General features: G+C 49.6%; 1 protein-coding gene across 15 annotated transcripts in view; it reads left to right on the forward strand.

The window, feature by feature from the left end:
- The window catches only part of Zmynd8 (zinc finger MYND-type containing 8), a 96,403-nt gene that overhangs the window by 8,811 nt on the left and 74,530 nt on the right, over window positions 1–13,062 (forward strand). The window lies entirely within an intron of this gene.

The following is a 13,062-nucleotide window of genomic DNA, read 5'->3' on the forward strand; positions in this document are numbered from 1 at the left end:
CCCTGCTGTGTCTGTGTAGGTGCACTAACTTGTCTGGAGTTGCCCTGTGGTAAATTTGGGGTGTGCGTCTGGGCCAGGGTGCCTGCATGCCTCTTCCTAGAGCGATTCTAACAGGCATCAAGAGTCTAAATGGTATGTTGCCTGCAGAAGCCACTGGGGTCTGCAGCTGTGGCAGACTTCGTGATTTTAACGGCGGGCCTCTGGGCAATCCCCGGAGTGCGATGGAGCTGGCTTCATTGGAAAATGGTGGGCTTGGTTAGCCTTAACAAGGGAGTGAGGATGCCAGGGCCTGCACTCAGAGCAAACTGTGGTGTCTGCTCTGCTGTTTACTCTGTTTGCTGGGAGCTTGCCTTGCTGCTCGGTGGGAGAGTTTGCGGGGCACCCCAAAGGGAGCATTTGTTTGCGCTCTGGGTGCTCACTGGAGCACTGTTTGCTGGAATAGCCCAACCACTGCATTGTTTTGTTCCTGTGCTGCAGCTCACTGCTCTCTGAGAGGTGGGAGGGGCTGCAGGGCGGGTTGGCGGGAAGGGTTGGTGCAGATCCTTCCAGGATGTCATAAAATGTGACTTCCTAAAGGCACCTGGAAGAAAAGAACATTTCAGGGCTAAAAAAAAAAAAACCCAAAACCAGACAGCCTTATTATTTGGGTCGAGCTAAGGGTCAGGTGGTTACCGAGAGCTGGCTGGGGAGCAGGGAGAAGGATGCAGGCTCACTGCCCTGTGCCTTGTCTCCATTGTCCCAGGATGTGCAGGCCACCTGAATTTCATTGCTCCTGGTGGCAAGGAGCCCAGAGAGCTGGAGCAGGGGGGGGTCCTTCTACCAAAACCTTTGGGGGCAGTTGACCATGACTGAGAAGCCCCTTGGAGCCCCGCTGTTGGGATTTGGCCGATGAGATAGGTGGTAGAGTAGAGAGGATGAGGAACCCTCTAGAGAGGGGCTGGGTGGTGTTGGGTTTCATCTTTGTCTTGTCCCTCCCTTTTCTTTTTAGAGTCAGGGTCTCACTATAGCCCTGACTGGCCTAGAATATGCTCTGTAGACCCTGTTGGCTCTGAACTCACAGAAATCCACCTGCCTCTGCCTTCTGAGTGCTGGGGTTAAAGGTGTGCACCGTCACTCATGCCTGGCTCCTTTTATTACTGTAAGCTCAGGTATGAGCTACTTTACCCGTTACACTCCTCCCGCCTAGGGCTGTCTATGACATGGTGAGTTTGGAGCTTGTGGGACATCATGGACCTTCTTGTGCTGAGCCTGTCCAGTCCCCTTCTGAGGCGGGAGGTGTAACCCTGCGGGTTACGAGATTGAGTCTCTAGTGGGTGGTAAGTCGGTAGTGTAGGCTGTGTTGAGGCTGTCTATTTCATGGACTCCTTGGTAGGCAGAGTAAAACCCCCTCTAGAAGGTCCACAGTTGTGGCCCCCCCCAACTTGGCAAAGTCCACCAGGGCCTGCCGTGCCCACTGTGGAGACATTTTCTGTCATTATACAACAAGAGGTCCCTAGTTTATAACTAAATGCTGTCCCCTCTCTGTTGCTTGCCAGCTCTGGATGATCCTTGTCCACCTGCCTTTCCCAGGGCACTGAGGACCATTCCTAGAAAGCACCTATAGGGCTGAGAAGATGGCTCAGCTGGTAAAGTGCTCGCTGAAGGTCTGAGTCAGTCTCTAGCACTCGTAAAAATCCTATCTAAATGTGAGACCCTCTTCAGAGAAACACGATGGGTGGACAGCTCCTGAGGAGTAACACCTGAAGTTGAACTCTGACCTCCAAGCTGCGCACGTGTGTGCACAGGCACACACCCTCACTTGTGCTTATCTTCCCAGAGCTTGTGATCCTTCCACTGACCTCCTAACACCCTTACTGCCTGAAGTCACCGTGACCCGCCCCTTTCGCTTTCTTTGCTCCTGCAGCACCCGTCCCCAACTTTCCCGACTTCGCTCCCCGTGTCCTTCTGTTAGTCCTGGGAGTTTGTGTCTCTGTCTGTCTGGAACATGCTGCCCTGGGTCCTGGTAGCCTGCTTCTTATCACACAGATTCTTCTCAGATGTTGCCAGAAAGGCTTTTGGTGGCTGCTGGTTCTGAAGAAGTCAATTTTGAGTTCTGTTTTTAAAATAAGTACATTTTAAGAGTTAGATTTTTTTCAAAAGAAAACTCATGGAGGTAGCACGGCTCCCACCCGACTTTACCCCTCTTCCCCGTATCTGGATATTCTTGAATTCATCTGCTAAAGCCCACACTGCGTTCAGAGCTCCTCAGCTGTCCTGGGAAGGCACCGTTTCTATTCCAGAATGCGACTGTGCCACTACATGGCACCGTCTCCTTAGTAACTGTTTCTCAGACCTTTATTTTTGATGACCTTGACATTTTCCAAATTGTACTCCTAAAAGAATTTTTTTTTTCCGACAGAGACTCTTGTAGCTCACACTGGCCTTAAACTTGCTGTGCAGTCCAGGGTGATAAGTGCTGGGGTTACAGGCGTGTGCTGCCATGTGAGGTTTATGTGGTATTGGGAGTGGAACCTGGGACTTGCTAATGCTGAGCCACACCCTCGGTCCCCACACTGCAGTCTTTGGAAGGAAATTACTGAGCTACATCCCAGGAGCAGGAGATTGTGTCCCTCGTCCATCTCCATGAGCTCAGTGACTATATTAGAACTCTGCACAATAGGGATACTGTTCCCCTATGTCATCGATCTCGTTTTAAAAATAGGTTAATTTTTTAAAAAATTATGTGTATTGGTGTTTGTGTGCATATATGCCTGGTGCCCACAGGGGCCAGAAGAGGGAATTGGAGCTCCTGGAACTGGAGTTATATAGCAGATTGCGTGGGTGTTAGTTACTACCTCTGTCTGGCGCATGTGTGCCTACACCTTTCTGTGCCCGTGGCGGTCAGACATGAGTTCATGGGTCTGTCTCCAATAACATTTTGAATACTTGTGTGCATATGTACATCCACATACATGTGGAGCTAGGGCAGAGACAGCTTGCTGGAGTTGTGTAGGACTCTGGGTCCAAACTCAGAGCCCCAGTTTTGACAGCAAGTGACTACCCACTGAGCCCACTCACCAGCCCCCAGCTCCTCTCTGTGAGCGTCTGGACCACTCTGGCCTTCCATAGCTCATCCATTCCAGCAGTGAGAAAGCTGGCTCCCCTGCTTGCCTTTCGTGTACTGGTTTTGGAGTATTTTTAGCCTGATTTGCAGTTTAGTGAGGGCTGTTAAGTGTGCACTCAGTAGACCATGACCCACTCAAGGTAAAGGGGGATGGAGAGATGGCTCAGTGGTTAGGGCTTGTGGTAGCTCTTCTTCCAGAGGACCTGAGTTTGGTTCCCAGCACCCACTGTTCAACACTGCCAATAGCATCAGCTGCTGGGGATCCAGCATGCTTCTGGTGGGGCACACACATGTGGCATATGCACGCTCAGATGCACACACGTAGGTTTAAAGAAAAATAACAATGCTTCTAGCTGTCTAGGAGTTTTCTCCGTCATTAATCCCATCGTGTTCTTGTGCTAATCTGCTTGCTGTTCTCCAAGCGCACAGCACTTTTCCCTAGGTCATTGACCTCCAAGTGTGACCCGCAAGGTGGTGCAGCTTTTTATTTTTTTCGTTTTTATTTGTGGTGTGTGTGCGCGTGTGTAAGTGCACTTGTGCTTGACTGTGTGTGGCTTCCTGGGGCCAGAGGTAAACCTTGGGTATCTCCCTCTCTCCCTCTATTGCTTTCCCCCTTGTATATGTGAGACAATGGTCTGACTGAACCTGGAGCTGGCTGTTTGGCCATCGGGCCCCTGGTGTCTGCCTGGGGGCACTTTACCCTGGAGCTTGTTTTATTTTTTTGAGGTGGGGTCTCCCAGATCTGAGGTTGATTTGCTGAGCAAGTGAGGGTGACCTTGAACTTCTGACCCTTCCTGCCTCTGCTTCCCTTTGCCTGTGCTCTCGTGTTGTTGTGAGATTTGAGACAGGCCCGATGTCAACTATGTCCCCAGCGCACAGGGAGCCAGCCTCTCTGAGTCCAGTTTGCCCCTACCAGAACCTAGTTCTATTTTATCACTCAGTTTTCTTTAAATGGGACTGGAAAGTTCAGATGAATTTTGCTCACACAGTGCTCAGAATGGTATGCAACCATGAAAGTGTTTCCAAGTGTCATCCCTGATTAGATAGACAGCAGAGACGGGGAGTTCTTTCTGGCTGTCTTTGCTCTTGCCCCTCGTAAGAGGCTGTGAAGACAGGTGTCCAGCCAGCTTGGTAAACTTTTCTGTATGGCTGCCCAGAGCCAACTGGAATCTAGGAAGTGTGTGTGTGTGTGTGTGTGTGCGCGTGTGCGCGTGTGCGAGTGTGTGTGTGTGAGTTCACACACTTGTGTGTTCCTCCATTGCACAGTGGCTCAGCCTGCTGGCTGTTGGCCTTTGTGCTGTTGAAAGTGATTAGAAGCCCTAGCTTTGCTGGGAATCTGAGGGGAGAACCCCCCTCCTTTCTAAGGGACTTTCTGTCAGTCTTTTGGTGGCTGTCCTTGTGGGGAAGAACCTGCTCTGGCTACTGCTGTTTTCAGGACATCTTTCTCTCAGAATATTCATTTAAGTTTTACATGTATTTCCGTGTTTGGTATGTGCAAGTGAATGTGGACGCCTGGGAGGCCAGCCGAGGGTTCCAGATCCCTGGCTCTTGGAGTTGGAAGCAGTTGTGAGCTGCTGGATGTGGGTGTTCCCTGCAAGAGTGGTATGTGCTCTGGGTTACCACAACTTTTTTTTTTTTTTTAATCGAGACAGGTTTTTTTTTTTTGTTTTTGTTTTTCGAGACAGGGTTTCTCTGGTTTTGGAGCCTGTCCTGGAATTAGCTCTTGTAGACCAGGCTGGTCTCGAACTCACAGAGATCTGCCTGCCTCTGCCTCCCAAGTGCTGGGATTAAAGGCGTGCGCCACCACCGCCCGGCTTGAGACAGGATTTTATTCTGTAGCCCAGGATGGCCTTGAACTCATAGATCTGCTTGCCTCTGCTTCTGGAGTGCTGGGATAAAAGGCATACACCACTATGTCTGGCTTATTATTATGATTGTTGTTATTGTTTTGAGAGAAGCTTCGCAGATCAGGCAGGCCTGGAGCCACTTGACGAGTGCTGGGATTAAAGGTGTGTGTGCTTTTAAGAGTTTTCACATAACCCACACTGACCATGAATTCATTGTGTGTCAAAGGCTGGCCTTGAACTCTGGATGTCCCTGACTTCTGTCCCCAAGTGCTGGATTACAAGGGCGCATGACTGCACCCTGCCAGGGCACTCTTCTGACACAGTCACCCGAGTGTCGTTCATATTTCACAGCCCGAGCTTTGATCCCAGGGCACCGAGGTTCATAGAGTTGAAGTCTGTGTGGCCAGGATGTGACGCGGGTGATGTGTTGGCCACAGGGCTTATCCCTTTTTCACCCCATTTATCTCCGAGCTTCCCAGTGTGGTGATCCAGGCTGTCTTGTGGTTCTCAGTGTTTAGTGCTTCAGTCCCCAAAAGACAGAATCCTGTCTTTAAAAAAAAAGAAGTAATTAATTAACACGGAGAGGGGGGAGGAGGAAGAGAGATGCATGCGTGTGCCAACTGCTGAGTGTGTGTCCTGTCTGCTTGCTTCTTTTCTGTTATGAACAGTATATGAACAGTACAAGCCTGTCTGGACCATTTGGGCAGGAGCAGTAGGGTCTGGCAGGAAAGGGGTCTGTTGTCTCATGGTGGTGACCGGAATGGCTGTCAAGTGGGCTTGGATGGCTCACCGACCTCAGGAACAGTAGGGCACATACGGACGGGCCATGTGTCTGTGGCTGCCCTTTGGCTGCTGTCGAGACACTTGGACCCACCCTGGCTGTCTCCACAAGGAAAAGAACATTCCTCAGGAGATGAGGTGGGGCATTTGGAGAAGCTCAGGACTTTCATCTGGGGTTGGTTGTGGGGGCAGGGGGCAGACTCCAGCTGGCTCTGGGATCTCAGAGACAGATAGTGATTGGTGGAGAGGCCAGGGCTAGTGCACTAACCCTCAGCCGCCTCTCTAGCCCCCAGTTGAAATGTTGTTTTGATGCATTTATTCTGGTGTGGGTGTCTTTGTGCTACAGGATATGTATGGAAGCCAGAGGACAGCATGTGAGACCTGGTTCTTCAACTCTGTGGACCCTAGGATCGAACTCAGGTCCTCAGGCTTGACAGCCAGCACCTTATCTTCTGAGCCATTTTCCCAGTTCAAGAACTTAACATATAGCATAGGTTCTCCTCAAACCAGATGAAATCTTACTGCCTCAGATTCCCAAGTGTTAAGGCTTTGTTTTGTTTCTTTGTTTGAACTGAGATGATTTTTTTTTTGATGCCCAGACTAGCCTTGAACTGTGAGCCTAAGGGAGTAGCTGGGATAGCAGGCCATATGTTAGTCCACTTAGCTTGGACTTGTTGTTTTGTTTTGTTTTTTGAGACAGGGTTTCTCTGTGTAACAACAGTCTTGGCTGTCCTGGAACTTGCTCTGTAGTCCAGTCTAGCCTCGTGGCCTCAAACTCACAGATACAGAGTTCCCCCGCCCTGTGTGTATTTATTTATCGAATGTATACACATGTTCCATTTTGTGTGTGTGTGTGTGTTTGTGTAGATCAGAGGACAACTTTTGGAAGTTGGTTTTCTCTTTATTCATTGTGTGGGTCCTGAGGAAGGTTTGGTGGTGGTGGTGTGTGTGTGTGTGTGTGTGTGTGTGTGTGTGTGTATGTGTGTGAAGGCACCCACCAAGCCGTCTTACCGGAGCTAGTTCAGACTTCTCAAGTTCCATTCAGATACTCGGTCCGCGGGGCCTTTAGGCTCTCTGGATTCTATCAGCTGCTCTTCCTGTGTAATCACTTATTATTAATAGGCTAGTTCCCGAGTCTATTGCTTCCTTTATATCATCCCTGGCATTTTCCAGAGCTCTCACTTCTCAGGAGACAAAGCCTTCCTGCTTTCAAGATGTCAGGGTGACATTTGTGTCCGAGGGTGACAATTTGCTGAAAGTTATCCAGGCATAAATCACAAGCAGCATCCAGCTTCCAGGAGCGTTGGCACAGTGAAGGGTTCGTGAGTTCTTACCCGTGTCTGCACACAGTATCATCTGCACGCAGCATCCACACACAGTATCTGCACATTGCCTCATTGGTTTCCATCTCGCTGCTCTGATCTGTGCTTTCCCATTTCACAGTCTTGGAAACTGAGACTCATGATGATGAATGAAGTGGCTAAGTAGGACGCAGGGGCCTGGTTTTGTCTTTTGCTTTAAACCCTTCAGGGCCAGCAGATATACCTGTGGTGGCTGCCAGCATGGTGGAAATAGAAGGGGGTTACTGGGTGGGGTAGGGGTGTTCTACTTAGGGCTCAGGGCCAGGAATTGGGCTCACTTGCGATCCCTGCTGGGATTGCCCCACCCTTCTCTTGCAACGGTAGCTCAACTGCAAACCAGTTTCTCGAGGATGGTGCATGAACCCGTAAACTCCTGTCAAGGGGACAGAAATGGCCCACGGCTGTCATCTTGCATTCTCTGTGCAAGAATGGTCACAGTGTACTTCCTCACAGGAGTTTGGCATTAAGTGTGTGAGTCAGACAAGGCCCGGCCTCATAGGCCGGAGGCTGGAAGTCTGAAAAGTCTGGTTCACTTCCCCACACGGAGGCTCCCTGGTTAGGCCGCTTGCATCTCGATCCTGCTGCGTGTACATTTTGTGGGCATAATGGCGGTGTGCAGCTGTGCTGTGTCTTTCTGCCTTATGTCACCAGCACGAGGGACCAGTCCCCTCGGAAACCAGACACAGATGTAGCGGAAGCCCAACATACTAAAATCCCAAACAGTGTCCTTCTTCCTGAGACTTGGTTGGTTTGGATGTGTTTACAGAGCCAGGATGCTGGAGGATCTACAATTAGAGCAATTTGCTAACTAGCCCCAGACCTTAATTAGCACAGGATCCTCTGTCTCTCTCTTGTATGTAAATTGAGACCTTCACAAAGAGATTGATTGTGAGCACGTGCTGTGCTTGAGGTGAGGGACCCTCTGTCATTTTTCGAGAGATCTCTAAGAAAACAGAACCATCAATACTTTGAAACCACGGCTGCAGAAGCTCCCGGAGGTTTTCTTTCAAGAGACGTTAATAGTTTGAACTGTCCTGACTCTGACATCCCTGAGATCCCAGGAAGTGCCAGCCTGCTGTGTGTAGGGACAAGTGTGCGTGAATGAGAGAACTCTCATATTGTCCCTCTCCGTAGTAAGGTCTAAAATATCTCAGAATGCCAAAGCCTTTTGATCACGACTTTCAGACTAGAAATTGCCTGCCTTCTCTTGGCAGGTGTTAGCTGCTGCGCATCTGTCCTGCTGGGCGTGCCCATTGGAGTTTCCCTTGTGTGTGTATGTGTGTCCATTTCTGTTCCCATACATAGTCATATGGGTGTGTAATATGCGTGCATGTATGTGTGGAGGTGAACATTAAGTATCACAGTCATTCTTTTCTTTCTTTTTTAATTTTTCTTGAGACAGGGTTTCTTTGTGTAGCCCTGACTGTCCTGGAACTCACTCTCTAGACTAGGCTGGCCTGGAGTTTACAGAGACTCTCCTGCCTCAGCCTCCTGCGTGCTGGGATTAAAGGCGTACTCCACCACCGCCCAGCTCTTTCTCAAATTCTTGTCTAAATTTGAAACTCACTCATGTATCTCTGGCATAGCACAATGGTCTTCAGACAGTGTTTTCAGGGTTTTTTTTTTTGTTATTTTATTTTGTTTTTTGAGGCTCCTCTCTTGACATACAACCCCATCTGGCTTAGAACTGGAACTCCACCTCAGCCTCCTGCCTTGATGCTGCTGGGGTTACCAATGCGAGCCACCGCCCCTGGGGAATGGCTCCTGTGCTGAGGGACTGAGAGCCAGCAGATGATAATGGGTGTGACATTTTCAGCACGCAGAGATATTTCGCTCTTGGAGCCTTGTCTGCCTTTGTTTTGGCTTCCGAGAAAGTAGATTTCGTTTTTAATTTTTTTTTTTTAAGTTACATTCTATGTGTTTGAGATTCGGGGCTGAGTCCTACTATGCTACCTGGGCTGGTCTCAGATTTGTGGACTCATAGCCCAAGCACTTTGTATGCCACATGAACTCTGGACATGGGATCCTACTGTCCTAAGCCTCTGAGTACCTGGGATTGTTCTACCAGGCTGGGCAGAGAGCATGAGGTATTTGGGGGTGAAGGTGGTAGTGGTGATACTGGGGCCTCTGCATGCTAGGCAAACACTCTTATTACATTACCAACCCAGCTTGTGTAATTTTCTTGCCCCCACCTCCCAAGTGGCTGAGATATATAGGCCAACCCAGCCCGCCAGACCTCTGTTGTCTGTGAATGTCTGTCTTACTTCGTTAATTTCTTTGTTGATGGACATTACGTAATACCTGCTTCAGATGTTGCCTTGAGCATCCTGAGGGTTTGTGTGTGTTCTTTCTGGGTGCAGAACCTGAAAGTGGGGTTGTGGGATATTGGCTGGTAACTGTGTTTGCTTCCTGCCACCCCCCCCCCCTTGTCTTATTGTGCAGTCCGGACACCCACAGACTCTGGCTGGCCCTGTCCTTCCTGCTAGGTCATTGCTCTCCCTCTCCCTCTCCCCTCTCTGCTTCCTTAGCAGTTGACCTTTCAAATCTCCTTGAGCCATTTTTGGTTCTAGGACCTTTATGCATATTGGACTTTTTCCTTTCCAGACTCTTTTTTTAAGTTACATTTTATTTATTCTGTGTGTGCACATGTGAAAAACCAGGCAGCCGACTTGTGGAAGTTAGTAGTTCTCGCCTTCCACCTTATGGATCATCTGGATCACGGGGATTGAACTCAGGCTGGTGAGGCTTGGTGGCAAGGGCCTTTATGTGCTAAGCCATCCCTCTGCACCGTCTCCCGACCCCCTCAAGGCTAAGGCTCAGCTGAGACTGATCCTGCCTTTTGTTGTCCACCACCGTGCCTGCCCCCACCCGTACAGAATAGACTGAATGAACTGGACTTTGTCTAATGGCTGGAACGTCTGCCCTAGATCATGAAGCCAAAGCAGCCTTTCCACTGGAGAGATTGCTGTCTTTTCTAGCAAAATCTAGTGCCTGCGAGTAATTACTCGGCTCGGATAGCTGTGCCTGAAACGCTTGGTCTCGCTGCTTGCCTCTTCTCTCTTGTTTTTTTTTTTTATTTTTTCCTCCCTAGAGATCATTGGTGCTGTCTCCAAAACACAATCCAGTCTCTCTTTCTCCCTTAAGATGAGGCTCTGGAGCAAGGATTTAAGGCCTGCAGTGCCCAATACACTTGTCCCTCCTGTGTCCTCCCTGACTGCCACGAGGGCCCCTTACCAGCAGGGAACTCTCCTGCTCCTCCTTGTAACTCTTCCATGTTGCTCTCTGAGGACTGCGTTCCCCTTCCCTCACTTGTGTCCCCAGATACCAGGTTGCCTGTTGTGTCGTGTGTGGGTTGTGCCCCCCTCCCCCCCAATTCCCCATCCTTTTGTTTACACCTGTACCTGTCTCTTGGTTTGCAAGAGATGTAGCTTAATGGCTGAACAGATGTTAAACTCTAGGTCCTGGGTTCAATTCCCAGCACTGTAAAACTTCCCTATAACCCCCCCCCCCAAACATAAACAAAATCCAGATGAATTAGCAGGCTCCTGTAGGCTCCAAAGTTAAAAGTGCCCTTGAAAGATCCCTAAATTACCTACCAAAGGAATCAGCTTTGATCAGAATTTATGTGTTTTAGAGAATTGATGATATCCAAGTCAGATGAATGGAACGAGAAAAGGCAGTCCAAATCCACATTCCCAGGCCTCAGCGCTCACTGTGCCGTGGAGTCCCTCAGGCACATGGGAGGAATGGCTACTTTCTCAAGTGTCCTGTCTGCCTGTGGCAGCTACTGATTATGTGTGACTGTTGGGATTTGCATGAGGAGAATCATTTTTCTTTTCTCAGTAGCTCAAGCCTCAGCTCAAGCCCCATGCTTTGTGCTCACGGGCTAAATACAGACTTGAGTGATGGACAGTGAGGTGCAGACAGGGAGGCGGGCGTCCACCGTCACTGTGGAAGGCTACGTTACAGTGCTGTGGCCACCGGGAATTAACAGACTTGTGAGCCCTGTGCTGGGTGTACAGGTGGAAACCAGGTCAGGGATGGCAGGGAACGAGCAAGCTTCCGGTCAGTTTGTCTTGTGCTTCCTGTTAGAGTGCCCTTTCCCCTTGACTTTCCGAATTGGCAGGGCTTGGTTTACTGAGATCTTAAAAGTAGTTCCCAACCGTGGGTGGCCTGGATTGAGTAGACCATTTCTGGTCCAGTAACAGGGGCTCCCCCTCCCATGGCCTGGCCTGATCCCCTCTGGACCTCGGGTCCCTCTCAGCAGCGCTCAGTCCTCTGGGCTTCCTATGACCCTGCCTGCTAGTTACCCACCCACAGAACCTTAATCCTCGCTGCAGCTTGGGGATTGTCAGCCAGAATGGACAGGACTAACCTCAGCATTATGAAGGCCAAGGCGGCAGCATCATGAGTTCAAAACAAGGCTGGGCTGTATAATTATGGAACCCTTGCTCAGTGGTGTGGCACACACCTTTAATCCCAGCACTCGGGGGCAGAGGCTCGAGGATCTCTTTGAGTTCAAGGTCAGCCTGATCTACAGAGGGAGTTCCAGGACTGGCTCCATAGCTACTGGGAAACCCTGTCTCGAAAAACCAAAAAAGGGGTGGGTGGGGGCTATGATGGAACACCTGCCTTTATTTAAAAACAATTCTTTTTCAAAATCCAGGACTTGCCGGGCGGTGGTGGCACACACCTTTAATCCCAGCATTTGGAAGGGAGAGGCAGGCAGATCTCTGTGAGTTCGAGACCAGCCTGGTCTACAAGAGCTAGTTCCAGGACAGGCTCCAAAACCACAGAGAAACCCTCCCTCACTCAACAAACCAAAATAAATAAATAAATAAATAAATAAATAAATAAATAAATAAATAAATATCCAGGCCTTTTATTGGGAGGCAGAGGCAGGTAGATTTTTATGAGTTTGAGGCAATCCTGACCTATACAGTAAGCTCCAGGCTGGCCAGAGCTATGCCATGAGACTCTGTCTCAAAAATAAACAAAGCATTTTTTTTTCAAGATTAAAATTTACACTTTAAAATTACGTGTGGGCGGGGGCATGTGTCTGCATGTGGGTATATACACATGATTGCAGGTACCTGTGGAAGTCAGAGGAGCTGGAGTTACAAACAGTTATGAGCTGCTGTGTGAGTTCTGGGAATCGAACCCAAGGCCTCTGAAAGAGCAGTCAGCGTCTAACCATTAACCTATCTCTTCAGCCCCTTATCTCAGAGTTTCTTTAACCCCGTCTTGTGATTGCTTCTGGTCAGACATACATCTTGCGGGCACCCATCAATCAGGCTATGTGCCCCACACTGGGCCTGGCCTGCAGGGCAGCCACACTGAGACTTGAGCTCGTGAGACAGATGGGTCAGTGCCTGACAAGTTCCAGGAATGACTGTCATGGAGCATAAACATCTCCACAATACGGGGACTGTGATGAGGAGCCAGCAGGCTGGGGTGTCAGGGAAGGCCCCTGGAGGTGACATTCGAGCCACAGGCTAGAGTTAGCTACTGTGGAGAAGATTGGGTACAGAACATTCTAGATGGAGGGAGGAGCCAGCTGAGTGCCAAGGAAATATGGCTAAGTGACAGGGAAGAAGGAGGTCAGGGACGGCTGGGGTTAAGGGTATTGGATAAACAGAATTGAGCATAATGGCATGGGGTAGGAATGATCTCTCATTCTGTAGCCCAGGATGGCCTAGAATTTCCTGTAGCCCAGGATGGCCTTAAGTTCATGAAGATCTCCTGACCTAGTCTCCTGAGCGTTGGAATCACAGGTGTGAACCATGCTGGCTTTAGGTTTGACATTCTGAATGAATAATTAGAAGCTCAATCTCAGATAGATGAAAGTCACAGGCTGCCTGAGGTAGGACTTCTTGCTGGCCTGTTCTCTCTGCAAGAGCCTCTGAATGTGCAAGAGCGCACACAGGAGGAGCACACAGGAGGAGCACTGGCTGACACAGTGAGGGAGGAG

The sequence above is a fragment of the Microtus ochrogaster genome, linkage group LG8, assembly GCF_000317375.1.
Source record: "Microtus ochrogaster isolate Prairie Vole_2 linkage group LG8, MicOch1.0, whole genome shotgun sequence".
NCBI classification, from domain to species: domain Eukaryota; kingdom Metazoa; phylum Chordata; class Mammalia; order Rodentia; family Cricetidae; genus Microtus; species Microtus ochrogaster.